This window comes from Vipera berus (genome assembly GCF_964194415.1).
Source record: "Vipera berus genome assembly, chromosome: 2".
Lineage (NCBI taxonomy): Eukaryota > Metazoa > Chordata > Lepidosauria > Squamata > Viperidae > Vipera > Vipera berus.
The window spans coordinates 172250031-172264190 of NC_138203.1; the positions used below are offsets into that span (position 1 = coordinate 172250031).

The window sequence follows — 14160 nt, forward strand, 5'->3', positions numbered from 1 at the left end:
ATATAAATCAACACATAAATACATTAATATCTGTGTTAAATGTTGGAAGTATGGATTGCAGTTCTCTTTGACAAATAGAGGAGCTGTCCAACAGCACTTGGTGCTTAGTAGCTAATCTTTCCTCCCAAGCAAACCGACAACTTAAAACAGAACAGCTTTTTCTTTCATGCTTGAAATTGCTCTTTTTTCAAAAAAAATTCCATTTATATCCCGCCCTTCTCCGAAGAATAAGGGCGGCTTACAAGCTTAGCAGTAGCCTTCATTCTATGTATATGCCTGCTTATTGGGGCTTTCACACACACCCCAAGCGGCATTATTACAAAGTCAGCTTAATTGCCCCCAACAATCTGGGTCCTCATTTTACCTACCTCGGAAGGATGGAAGGCTGAGTCAACCTTGAGCCTGGTGGGATGCGAACCTGCACTAATTGCAGGCAGCTGGTGTTACTTAACGAGGCATTAGCCCACTGCTCCACCAAGGCTCTTAGGTTTGTGTGTGTTTTTAAACTCACTTAAAAATACCAACATATGGAAATATCTCTAATGTTAGAAATAAAAAAAAATCATACCACCTCATGCTTTATTTGCTTATTTCACCCTGAGGCCAGATGTGAAATGACAAGATAGCCATTTGTGCATCAACCCTTTTTTGAAGATACAGTGATGCATAAAAGGCAAAGGATGGTAGACCCCCAATTCGTCTCTGTCTACTGATCCAAAATTCCTCATTCCCAGCTCTGATTTTTCTGGGAAGGTAAGGCAAAGAAAGGGTGATAATTAAGCAACCTTTGCCTGTATGCCTTTTTACCGTTAAAACAAGAATGTCTCCACTTGGCATTCAGACAAATAAGTCATCAACAGGCACATAGTGTTAGCTAACATTTACACATCATTCAAAAAAGACAATAAAAAAATTAAAAAGGAAACCAGAACATCTTCTTGCCAGCAATCAACACCCATATAAGCTGTAATTAACACCAGGATTTACACTAAAACCAATAAAATAAACAACACCTAACCAAGGAACCACCAAGTCAGATAAACAATCAGTAAACAGTAGCCTAATCAAGGAACTCCCAAGAACAACACCCCCATCAACATTGAGCAGGCAAGCTACTGGATATAAACAAGGAGCAAACCCCACCGCTTTCTAGTACAGGAGATGTTACTTAGTTGAATAATGAAAGATTTCCAAACAAACAACCAAGCTCAGAGATTAGTGGGGATTCCATAAACCTCTCCTCTGTTATGTCTGAATGAGGTAGAGATGTACCATGATTTATCCCAAGGAATATTACTGTTCCCTACAGAACATTTCAGTGATTTATCTTGTACTTGCAACTTTACATAGCTGATATTTCCTGCTTGCCATGTGGCCAATGCAGATTTCCTTCATCCATAAACTGGGGCAATAAACAGCCAGGGGATATTTCCAGAAATGTAAAACTGTTCTCTCTCTTCTTTCAAAAAGTTGTTCACCTCATCCAAATTGAGCCTATTCTTGTAGCAGAAGAAAAGCTCTACTTATAAAATGTTAACCAAAGTCTTATTATATAATTGCCCTCTATTTTTAATAGGCAATTTTGTGAGTCTATATGCAGAGAACATCCTGTTCTGTCAACACTCATCATCCAAAAGTTGTGTACATCTAAATGGGCCCGAAAGGGGTGGTGATGGTAGAAGAAAAGCAGCAAATAGACACTACAGTGAATCAAGCAAGGGAAAGCACTTTATTAAAATCCCACCGTTGTTCTGAAGGCATGCTTCCACTTCTCTGCTATCCCTGGTGAATTTTAGTTCTACTATTCATCATTGTCAATGATGACTTATCTGGAGGGGTTAAAAAAACAGGACTTTTCCTTTCCACAAAAAAGATGTTAAGAGTTTGGAAAAAAAAATTCAGAGAAGAGCAACTAAGATGATCAAAGGCCTGGAGACAGCTGCAGGACTTGGGTTTGGCTAGTCTAAAGAAAAGAAGAAATAGGGGAGACATGATAGCAGTATTCCAGTATTTGAGGGGCTGCCACAAGGCAGAGGGGGCCAGGTTGTTCACCAAAGCACCAGAGGGAAGGATGAGAAACAACGATTGGAAACTGATCAAGGAGAGAAGCAACCTGGAATTAAGGAGAAACTTCCTGACAGTGAGGACAATTAACCAGTGGAATAGCTTGTCCCCAAAAATTGTGGGTGCTCCATCACTGGAGATTTGTAAAAGGAGGCTAGACAGTCACTTGTCTGAGATGGATAGGTTCTTCTGCTTGAGCAGGGGGTTGGACTAGAAGGCCTCCAAGATTCTATTCTATTCTATTCTGTTCTGTTCTGTTCTGTTCTGTTCTGTTCTGTTCTGTTCCGTTCCATTCTGTTGTTCCGTTCCATTCCGTTCCGTTCCGTTCCATTCCGTTCCGTTCCATTCCATTCCATTCCATTCCATTCCATTCCATTCTATTCTATTCTATTCTATTCTATTCTATTCTATTCTATTCCATTCTATTCTATTCTATTCTATTCTATATAGATTGTACCACTTTTAGGATATGGCAATATTTGAGTACCTAACAACGTGTCAAAAACTTGATTAACAAAAAAAAGGAAAAAAGTGATAAAGTACAGGTAGTCCTTGACTTACAACAGTTCAATTAGTGACTGTTCAAAGTTACAAAAGCACTGAAAAAAGTGACTTATGACCATTTTTCACACTATGACCGTTGCGTGATTTAGATTTGAATGCTTGGCAACCGATTCATATTTATGATGGTCACATTGTCCTGGAGTCACGTGATCCCATTTTGCAACCTTTTGACAAACAAAGTCAATGGGGAAACCAGATTCACTTAACAACCATGTTACTAATTTAACAGCTGCAGGGATTCACTTAACAAATTTGGCAAGAAAAGTCATAAAATGGGGCAAAACTCATTTAACAAATTTCTCACCCCTCCTCCTTTTATATCCTCTCTTCTCTCCCCCTTCTCCTATATCCCCTCTTCTCCCCTGTCTTTTTTTATATCCTGTCTTCTCTCCCCCCTTTATATCCTCTCTTCTCCCTCCTTCTTCTTTTATATCCTCTCTTCTCTCCCCCCCTTTTTATATCCTCTCTTCTCTCCCTACTCCTTTTCTCTTTGGTGCACCTCCAGCTGACTGCTCTCGTCAAGGCTGAGCTTTTCAGTCTCTCTTTCACCGTCCCTTTTCTTTTCCCCATTGTCTTTTTTTTCCTCTCCCTCTCCTGCCAAAACCTGCTCCTTTTATAGCCTTTCCTCTCTCTCCCCCCCTCCTCCTTTTCTCTTCTGGGTGCACTGGAAGCGCCAATCATCTGGAGCTGTGTGGACTGATCCTGGGCTCTCGGCAGGACCCAGGCAACACTTTGCACAGCTCCAGCTGAATCTCCATCTGAAGACTGCGTGCGGCTGCCTGCCACCCTCAAGGCTGCTGCTGATCAGCTGGAGCTGCGCGTGCCAATCCTGGGCTCTCAGCAGAACCCAGGCAACACTCACGCAGCTCCAGCTGACTTTCCCACAAGCCTGTGTGGCGCTGCCATTGCTTTACCTCATCCACTTTTACACTTATTTTACACTTTTTTTTTACAGTCCTTTTCAACCCATCGTACGGGTACCACCTGCCAGGTGCCGATGTACCACCAGTGGTACACATATCACCGGTTGAAAAGCCCTGCTCTAGAATGTATAAAGAATGTTCAGATTTTTCAAACGTGCTGCAGGGAAGATAGATTTCTTTATATTTCCAATTTTAAATTCAACGAATACCCATATTCGTTGAGCCTTGGTGGAGCAGTGGGCTAATGCCTCCTTAAGTAACACCAGCTGCCTGCAATTAAGTGCAGGTTCGCATCCCACCAGGCTCAAGGTTGACTCAGCCTTCCATCCTTCCGAGGTAGGTAAAATGAGGACCCAGATTGTTGGGGGCAATAAGCTGACTTTGTAATAATGCCGCTTGGGGGGGGGCGAAAGCCCTAATAAGCAGGCATATACATAGAATGAAGGCTATTGCTAAGCACATTTCATTTGTGCTTAGATTGTAAGCTGCCCTGAGTCTTCGGAGAAGGGCGGGATATAAATGGGATTAAAATAAAAAATAAAAAATATTTTTCTCTCTTTCTTGAGATTAGCAGTCCCATCTGATGGCCTTCACACTCTTGGGTTTCTTAGAAAGAGATGTTAAATTTAACCATCTTCCTCCAGTTTTGATATGGCTTTCTCTATAGCTCTTCTCTCTGTATAGTGGAGGAAAAATTATATCTTATTTCCATCTAGAACACAAATGACTTCATGCATAAAGAAGCTGCATGACAACAATTAATAGAAAGCTCACACCATGCAAATGTTTCCCTATCCCTGTTCCCTACCTCTACAAACCTTACACTCCCTCCCCCAAATTGTAGGGAAGCATTTCTTAATTACATACTCTGCTTTTTGAGAAGATCCCAAAAACAATGAAGACCTTGTGAAGAAAATAATATGATGGATGAACCTGAGAGACATGCACAAGAATAAGGGAGGTGGATTTGGGAACTCTACCTCTAATAGGAGAGAGAGATGTAAATCAGGGTTTGCCAACATTTTGAGGCCCATAGATATACTTAGGAGCTGTTGTGGGCATTGTTACAAAATGATTGCTGTACAAGGTAAATATCACTGCAGAAAGGGCAAACTAGTGAAGACAACGAACCTGTATGCAGGGCTGAAGACACTTTGACTGTTTTGTCTTCTGCTCCAAAAGAATACCACGTTCATATCTCTCTAAAGACAGCCTTCTTTTTCTTAAGCCATTAGTATCATCCACTCTTGTGCCAGTCATCTCACTCTAAGCTGTCTTTGTTGTTGTTAGTTGCGAAGTCGTGTCCGACCCATCGCGAACCTATGGACAACGTTCCTCCAGGCCTTCCTGTCCTCTACCATCTTCTGGAATCCATCTAAGCTCACGCCTACTGCTTCCGTGACTCCATCCAGCCACCTCATTCTCTGTCGTCCCCTTCTTCTATTGCCCTCAATCTTTCCCAGCATTAGGCTCTTCTCCAGTGAGTCCTTCCTTCTCATTAGGTGGCCAAAGTATTTGAGTTTTAGCTTCAGGATCTGGCCTTCTAAAGAGCAGTCAGGGTTGATCTCCTCTAGGACTGATCGGTTTGATCGCCTTGCAGTCCAAGGGACTCACAGGAGTCTTCTCCAGCACCAGAGTTCAAAGGCCTCAATTCTTCGGCACTCAGCCTTTCTTATGGTCCAACTTTCACTGCCATACATTGCAACTGGGAAGACCATAGCCTTGACTATATGCACTTTTGTTGACAGGGTGATGTCTCTGCTTTTTAGTGTGCTGTCTAGATTTGCCATAGCTTTCCTCCCGAGGAGCAAGCGTCTTTTAATTTCTTGGCTACAGTCCCCATCTGCAGTGATCTTGGAGCCCAGGAAAATAAAATCTGTCACTACCTCCATTTCTTCCCCATCTATTTGCCAGGAATTGAGAGGGCCGGATGCCATGATCTTGGTTTTCTTAATGTTTAGTTTCAACCCAACTTTTGCACTTTCCTTCTTCACCCACAACAAGAGGCTCTTTAGTTCCTCTTCACTTTCTGCCATTAGAGTGGTATCATCTGCCTAAGCTGTCTACCTGCACTATATATAGTATATGCATTCCCTACTATATTGACCATCTTTTCCATTTTTTTCAAATCTCCTCTTCCTGCATAATCTTGGTCTTTTTCTCCGCTATGGCCATCTTTTTTTTCAATTTCCTGACTTCACCCACTCTGTTTTCCATTTCTTTACCCATGTTGTTGGCTGCCAGCTTCTCTGTGATCTACAGTATCTTTTTCATAGCTCTCTGTATTTTTTTCCCTACTCCTATAGTTTCATTCACTTCATATCCCATACCCATATCTATGGCTTCCTTCTTTCACTCCCTGATACAAACCAAAGATTCCAGTGTTAGATTACCCCAACTTTTATAAATAAAAAATCAGGGAAATAATGTAATTAGGATTGAGTCCTATTGCCCCTCTCTTTTACCTTGTTTCCATTGGTAGTTAAGAAGAATCATCAGCAGAGAAAAAATATTGGCTGGTCCTCTGTAAGAAAGCAGAGATCCCCCTATATATATTTTGTGCAGGATGCCTTTGCTAGGGGATCAATAATTTGGAAGCAAAACTCAGTTTAATTTGAAAATAGGTCAATGGGCTGTAAAGTCTTCCTGCTCTAATCTGAATCTGCCATATAAACTTCATAATGGTCTCTTGCCTGGGTAAATTACTTATAAGTGGGAAATAGTGGAGGAAATGCTGGCTACATATCTATTCTGGGATATGCGCAGATGTTCAAGACAGATGCCCCTAGACAGCTAGCACAGGTTTGCTGAATACATGAGCACAACACTGTTAAGCAGTTTAATTAAAGGGGAAACTAAACTATGCAAGCTATTGCTCATTTTACTTTTTATTCAGTAAATGCAACCCAGACTAATTTTGCAGAGCTATTTTTCTCTTCATTAGTTTTGTTACTGCATGTTCCAGAGCCATCTTAATTAATGATACCCTTGTAAGAAGTTTGTAGAATCTGAGAACGAGGTTACATTGGACTCCAATCAGGTTTCACTAACAAATTTTTCTTCCCCTCCTGTTTTAAGATTAAGTTTTCAGAAATGACTGGCCCTGGATGCAAAGTTCATTTTCTCCCCTAAACAAATCTGTTAAGCTCTTGGCAAAGAAAGCATTTGTGTTCAATTTTATTTGCATAATTTCAAGCACCATTAATAGTACATGGCATGAGGAAAAATTACCACGATTTCACTCCAGCCATGAGTGAAATTGGGTTTAGGAGAAAATTAGCTGACTGAACTGTCAGATGATAAAGCTTGAATAGAGAATGTTTAAAGCAGGAGAAACTGTGGAAATAAAGCTTCAAGGTGTAGGCTGAATTGAGCTCAATACTTAAGTTAGAATATATTAGAAGATAGGACAGATGGATGGAGACTGGTAGTGAATGCAGAGTTTTTGACTGGAGAAAACCTGGTTCACCAAATAATATGGTTCAGTCAACATATGGTATGAACATGTACTGATTTTGAATCAGCCAACAAGTTGGCTTTTGCTTTGATGGGAAATGCAGATTGCAATGGTAGGCTGTAGTTTGTAGCAAATGCCATTTCATGCCTGTGTCTTTTTTTCTTGAGTCATTTGTATACAGGAATTAAGGCACAACAGGTTTTCATAAAATCTGCCAGCAGGCTAAACTTGGAAATTAAAAATAGAAAAGGAAATAGATTTCAGAAGGAAACTATATTTTGCAAAGAGGGTGTTTGTTCACCTAGCACAAAGAGTTTGCAAAATGCTTTGCAAGCTTCATCTTAACATTTGTGTGACTGCTTTTTTAAAAATATGCCAGTTTTATAGATATACTATTAGAGTGCTGATTTTTTGCTCCTCTATACATCTTTTCTAGAGAAGTAAAAAGATCGATATCTGTAACATCTATATCTATATTTATATCAATATCATCTATAGCTATATGTCTATATCTATCTATCTATCTATCTATCTATCTATCTATCTATCTATCTATCTATCTATCTATCTATCTTTCTATCTATCTATCTCTATCCAATCCACCCATTGATTCTTTCATAATGCAGACACATGCACAATAGCTACATTTATTCAGGGTATAATTATTTGGAGTACTCAAGAGAGATTCACTTTGAAAGCAGGCAACACACATAATCATAGTGTCCAGATCTGACACCTTTTTTGCTTGCCAGAAGATAAATGGATGTCATGACTTGCCAAATGCCTTGTAGCGAGATGAGGATTCAACATCGGGAAGAATTTTGTCTTACTCCTACTTTTGGAGCTATAGCAGGTTGCAGGTTGTTGGAATAAATAGGAATTAGCATAAATAAATGTGAAGGTGCCAGGAAGCTTCTCCCCCATTCTTTCAAGCCTTTACACTTCTATGTCACCTTTCCAATCACTACTCTGTACAAGCATGTGGAACTAATTGAGGCAAGTGAAGAACAACAAAAGTGGCATTTTTTTTATTGCAACAAGAAAAAACACAATTCAGACAACCTTCAGAGATTTCCTGCTTTTAGTTTCTCTCTATGCATTAAAAACCTTGAGCAGCTGGTTGTTTTTTTTTTGCCTTGTAGGTCATAAAGCTCCCAGCCGATTACCCTTCCACTCCTGAAAGCACAGAGATAAATGTTATCACGCTTCTCCATGATAATGATAACCTTCTTTCCCCTGTGCAATCTTGAATCTAATGTCTCTACAACCCAACAGGATGTGTGTTTTTTCCCATTAGAGAGAATGAATGAAAGAATTGTAACAAAATTGTACTTACTACAAGCAAAAGAATCTGAAACCTGTGAGATACATACACAGTGGTTCAGTCTGTTATGCAGCTGAGATTTTTAGTTTTATGCAATTATACTTTTAAAATCTATTTGAAAAGAAACTTCTGCTTTTAGGCTGAGCTTTCTGTTTTATTATTCATCCCAATACATACAAACACGCTGGCTTTGTAAATCATTCTAATAAATATTGTACATGTTAATTTTTCTGTGATTTAATCTGAAGTGCTGTTCAATACTTGCTTTCTTACTCTTAAAATAGCTAATAAAATGATCATTGAAGTGCAAAACAATAAAAAGAGGCTTCTCTTATCAAAAAAATTAGTTCCACATGTCAATGTCAAAGAAATCTTTGCTTTAGGCCTACGTTTCTCTCTCTCTCTCTCTCTCTCTCTCTCTCTCTCTCTCTCTCTCTCTCTCTCTCTCTCTCTCACACACACACACACACACACACACACACACACACACAAGTTCTAGATAGATTGCTACAAGGAAATTTTGACACAGATTCAGGATTCAACTTCAACTTCAAATCTACTGACAAATATCTCTTCCTGCTGAACCACATGAGGACAAATGACACAGCTCTGCACAGCCTTGGAGACGGGGCAAGGAGTACAGTATGAATTACTAGGCCTTGAAAAACCTGGGGACATATGTGGTGTTTGGTTTACTCTTTCTTGGCAAACATATGCCCATGGGTGTAGGTTGATAGCTTAGCATCAAAAGAGAAGGAAGCATTGAGCTGCATAGTACAAACTCCATTCTAGTCCTTGTACTGCAACATATTTAGAAATAACTTGGATGTAAGGTTTAAAAATATGTTTTTTTTTTAAAATAAGACCTAGATGGAGAGAGAGTAAAATCTCAAAGAATTGTTTCTCAGTCTTAGCATTGTGGGGATTCTGTTAGAGAGAGGTTCCCTAAGGATGGGCTCCAGCACAAGTCCAAAAGCTCGAAGATTAAACCTCTGGGCCCGGTGACCGACTCAGATTGGATCCTACATTCTATTTTTATTTGTAGATCTTTGCATTTTGTGATTTTTCTCCAGTTCTTTCTCTTCTATTCTGCTGTCATGACTCCACATATTCCAGATCACATTTTGGAAATAAATTCCAATCATTGCACAATCTCACTGAGGTGTCTGTTTCCCAGTGATTCTAAAGTTATGTACGCAAAACCTGGTGTACTCTCAACATTAGGCTACAGTTGATAGTACTGTTAAAAACCATTAAAGGGATTGCTGACAGTGGCCTTGTAAGCCTGACAGGAGTGTGCAATTCTTGAATCTGCATAGTCAGAAACACAACATGGGCAGGCCTTAGAGTTCTCATACCCCTGCTCTCCTCTGAATGCTGCTCTGATTCATAGGCGTCTTTTCCTTTCTTTTCTGTGATATTGTATTCCCAGCTACTTAAAAAGCACCAGAAAAGCTCCAGAAAGTTGTTCCTTTTCAATAGTCGCCCAAGGCCTTTTGTGCTGGTTTGCATCTTGTCTTTACTTTTAAGTGTTTGCCTGAGACCTTCTGCTCATATTGTGTTTCCAAGCCACTTGGCCTAAAATTGCCCATAAATAACCTGTCTTAGTCACTTGCCAGCCTTTGGTGTTTTACCTGGTGCTGGGGCCTTTTATTCTTTGTGACAAGAGCAATGAAGCAGCTGCAACCACTTATCACCAGTTAAGGCTTCCATACACACAAGAACCTTTTCCCCATTATGTTGCAATGTATTGTGCTTCTTTCCTTCATTAGTTTTCTTCTAACTGTTTCCTAGTTTCAGCCCAGAAAATAGCTTGAGTGTTTGTTCTTTTAGGCTAACGCTAAGGCTTTTCTTTTAGAAATTAGGGATTGAGCTTAACTTCAGAGCATTTTTACCTTTAATCTGTCACTGAAATGACGGTGAAATGGAAATAACAAATTAGGAGATTAGGAGAATATTTTCAGCACATAACAGTAAGAAGCATGGCCAAGACAATAGCATTTCAAAATAGATAAGACTGTCCTTTAAGTATGGTTGCCTTTCAAAGATGATATATTAACCATTTCTATGAACTGGAGAATATGTTCCTTCCTAGTTTCTGTAAAGGAGCAATACCTGTAGGGCAGGGGTCTTCAAACTTGGCCCTTTTATGACTTGTGGACTTCAGCTCCCATAATTCCTCAGCCAGCATGCCTGGCTGAGGAATTCTGGGAATTGAAGTCCACAAGTAATAAAAGGGCCAAGTTTGAAGACCCCTGCTGTAGGGCAAGGAAAGGAGAAACCGAGAGTAAGTTGGAGATAGTCTGAGGAGGATCTGCTGGGGATTATACAAAGCAACAACCAGTGTGGTATAGTGGATAAGGGATTGGACTAAGAGATGGAACATCCAGGTTGTATTTTCAGCGACTGAAATTCACTGGGGGACTTGGAGCCAGCCACTCTTTCTGAGCCCAGCCTCCAGTTTACTGATGAGGGGAAATAGGAAGAATGCATGCTGAATGTGGCATCTTGAGCTCCTGGATGAAAGGTTATATACAGGTCTAATACATAACCAAGTGGAATGTGAGAAGGGAGCAATGCTACTCCAGTGTCCTCATTCTGCTCCTGACCATGCAGCTTCCTTAATTAGCAGTGTCCATGTTTCCTCTCCATTGTCCATGTTTCTTCTTCATAGAGCAAGACTAGCACGATGGCTGCATTTCATCTCTGTTTTCGCACTGATGTTTTTCTTCTTCTAGAAGCACATGGTCAGCTAGTAAAAGCCCCTCGAACACTACCAATTTGTGCAGCAGCATTAGTGGATACAGTGATCATTGATGCAGAGGTGAAAGAGCCTCAGTACTTGAACTCGTGCACTTGCTCTATTGACGCATCGCAAGGGGCAAGGTTAATTTGTTGCCATCAGGTGACATGGTATTTATTCACAGCCCGAGCCTCTCTGCTGCTTTGCTTATGACATTTAATAGCTCCTGTTCTGATCCCTCTATGAAAACAATACCATCAGTATATGTTGTTTCTGTAAAGTCCAGCTCATCTGTGCCACATTAAACTCCTGTATGCCAAGAATGCTTTTCCCCATTATCCAATCTATCAACAAACTGAACAGTGGTGGTAATGCACACACTTGTCTTATTCCTGTTTTGACTGCTAAGAAGCAAGCTTTGTCAGCATGGCCTGTAACACTCCAAGGAGTGCTGTCATAAAAGGCAGCAATGATTCAGAAGGGTTTCAATAGAAGAGAATATAAGTAGCTCAGGTTTAAAGTGGAGTCGATGTTCCCTGAGCTGAGTTGTTTACTTGCAGGCATTTTGCTATCTGACTAGTTAACTACTAAATTAGGTAACCAATGACAGCCATCTAAAATATCTTAAGTAAAGCAAAAGACCCAGTATCCCAAGAAGAAAAAACAGGAGTCATCTACCACATACAGTGTAAAGTACTGTGACAGCCACTATGTAATACAAACAAGCAGAAGACTAGCAGGGTGCATCCATGAATACCAACTAGCAATCAGAAGACATGGTGAAAAATCCTTACTCTCACAAAATCATAGTCTCAACTGGGAAACTGTGAGGATCCTAGACCAAGCTAAATCCAAAACTACTAGGGAATTCCTGAATCTTGGCACTCAAACACATCAGCCATCAATAGGCACATAGAGATACACCACATTTACACAGCATTTGAAAGAGACCATAAAATATGCAAAGAAGGAAACAAAAAGACCAGAACGTATCCTCTTTGGTGGCTAACACCCAAATAAACAGGGATCAACACCAGACAAGTAATCAAGCAGAAAACTATATCCTAATCAAGGAATGACCAAGGGGAAAACCACACCCTTACCAACACTGACAGGGCAAGTTACTGGATATAAATGATCAAACATAATCTCACTGGCACTGGTGATGTCACCTAGATGGCTAATGAAACATCTGCAAGCAAACAACCATGCTCAGAGAGCATCAGATGTGTCGGCTGGGTTTGCCAGATACCATAATTTCTACATAGAGTCTTAATCGATGCTGCCAAAGATACTCTTGAACTCTGTAAACACAACAGTAGTTTGTTTTCCATAGCAAATACACAGTTCAAATACTTGCCTGACAGTCAAAATCTGGTCCATGTAGCCATGCAGCCATTTCATTCAGAACATTCAGAGCTATACTTCACTCCAGTGTGCACTGTTGTCAGGCACACAACATTTGGCTGTGTGTGCATGGGTTGGAAAATGTTTTTTTTTAAAAAAAAAAAATACTATTGCATTTGTGAATAGCTGTTATGGAAGATAACAAGAAGCAAGAAGTAGCTATAAAGTTATGTTCTGATAATCTGCAACAGGATCTTTCCAACTGTTAAGAAAGGACTGATTCCATGATAATTTTCATATTATATTTATTTCCCTTTTCAAACTTGAGCAAAATAACAGGTTTCCAGTCAAGAAGGACCCGTTCTTTCCATACAGTTGAAAATAGCCTGCAAGGCATTACAGGCCAATCTGTCTTCACTGCCTCTGTCTTCACTGCCTCCTCAGGTCCTAGAGCTTTGCCATTTTTAAGCGTTTTAATATTGCATTGTTCTCTGTTTTATTTGGCTCAGATACATAGGCAGTATTAGAGGATGGTCCTGGATCATCTAGTTCCCAATCTAATGCATCTGATGGATTAACATTTCAGGGCTAAATCAAAATGCTGTTTCCAGCATTGTAGAATTTTCTGGGTGTTGTTTTAGCAACTCACCCAGTTGCGATGCAAATGCTCATTCTGGGACAACTGGAGTTTCCTAACAGTTCTTTAAAAGTTTAAAATAATGTCTCTTGGTCACAGTACCCAGCTGTGGCCAGCACCTCTGCAGGTATGTTACCCATATAAGGCTCCTTTTCACTCTCAGCTTTCTGCAGATTTGTTTTGTCAGCTTTTTTGCCTTTTGGATTTGCAAAATTAACCACATTTCCCCCCCTCAAGTCAGTGGTGTCACCTGATATCCATTTCTTAATGCTGTGTTTCTCCCCACATTTCTCCTGATGTGTTGATGATGTCTCTGATTCCAAATGACTGTTCCTCCACCTTGTCATCATCTTCACTTGGGATCAGGGCATCAGATCTGTTATACGGTTCTATCTAAAATGCTTCATGGTATTGCTGAAATGGTAGCAAGTTCAACTGGAGTTAAGGTGGTCCATGGCTGCGCAATATAGCTTTCAATTTCAGTTTAATCTTGCATCAAACCAGGTGTTGATGAGACCCTTCTTCTGCACCTTTCAACACCTGGACATCATTAGTAGCAGACCTAAAGTGTTTGCTGATCAGGAATAGAAACATAGAATGTAGAAGCACTACTTAGTCCATGTGAATATCAAGTTAATTAATGATTGGGCTTGGCTGGAATAAGCAGTTGCAAATGGCCAGTGAGTTTAATGATGCAGAGCAGTCCAAGCCATTTTTGTTCATGCTACCAGACCCAAATTTGCTCACAATTACTTCCAGGCAAACCACAGTTTATTAATCTGTGTATTTAGATCACCTGCCAAGATGAGGAAGTCTCTCCTGAGGGTTTTGTGTTTCAGTATAAAAAATGGTCTGTTTTGTTTTCACTACATATCGCTTTGGTGCTTAGGGTGCAATGATAGTAATTTGTACAATTTCATTGAATTAAAGGATCAGTCAGGTTTGGTTTTTGAGCAAGTGTTCCAGGAGTACCCTTTTATAAAGGCTGCCTCCTTAATGTTAAACCAAGGCCATAGAAAAGCGAATTTGCCCTCTATAAAAAACAAAAAGCACATAGTGTCATCGCAAGCATGTAAGCCAGCAGAGTTATCTCCCACACAC

General features: G+C 40.1%; 1 protein-coding gene across 1 annotated transcript in view; it reads left to right on the forward strand.

Annotated features, from left to right (window-relative positions):
* The window catches only part of MGAT5B (alpha-1,6-mannosylglycoprotein 6-beta-N-acetylglucosaminyltransferase B), a gene marked incomplete at both ends in the record, with an annotated part of 257340 nt that overhangs the window by 180230 nt on the left and 62950 nt on the right, over positions 1-14160 (forward strand). The window lies entirely within an intron of this gene.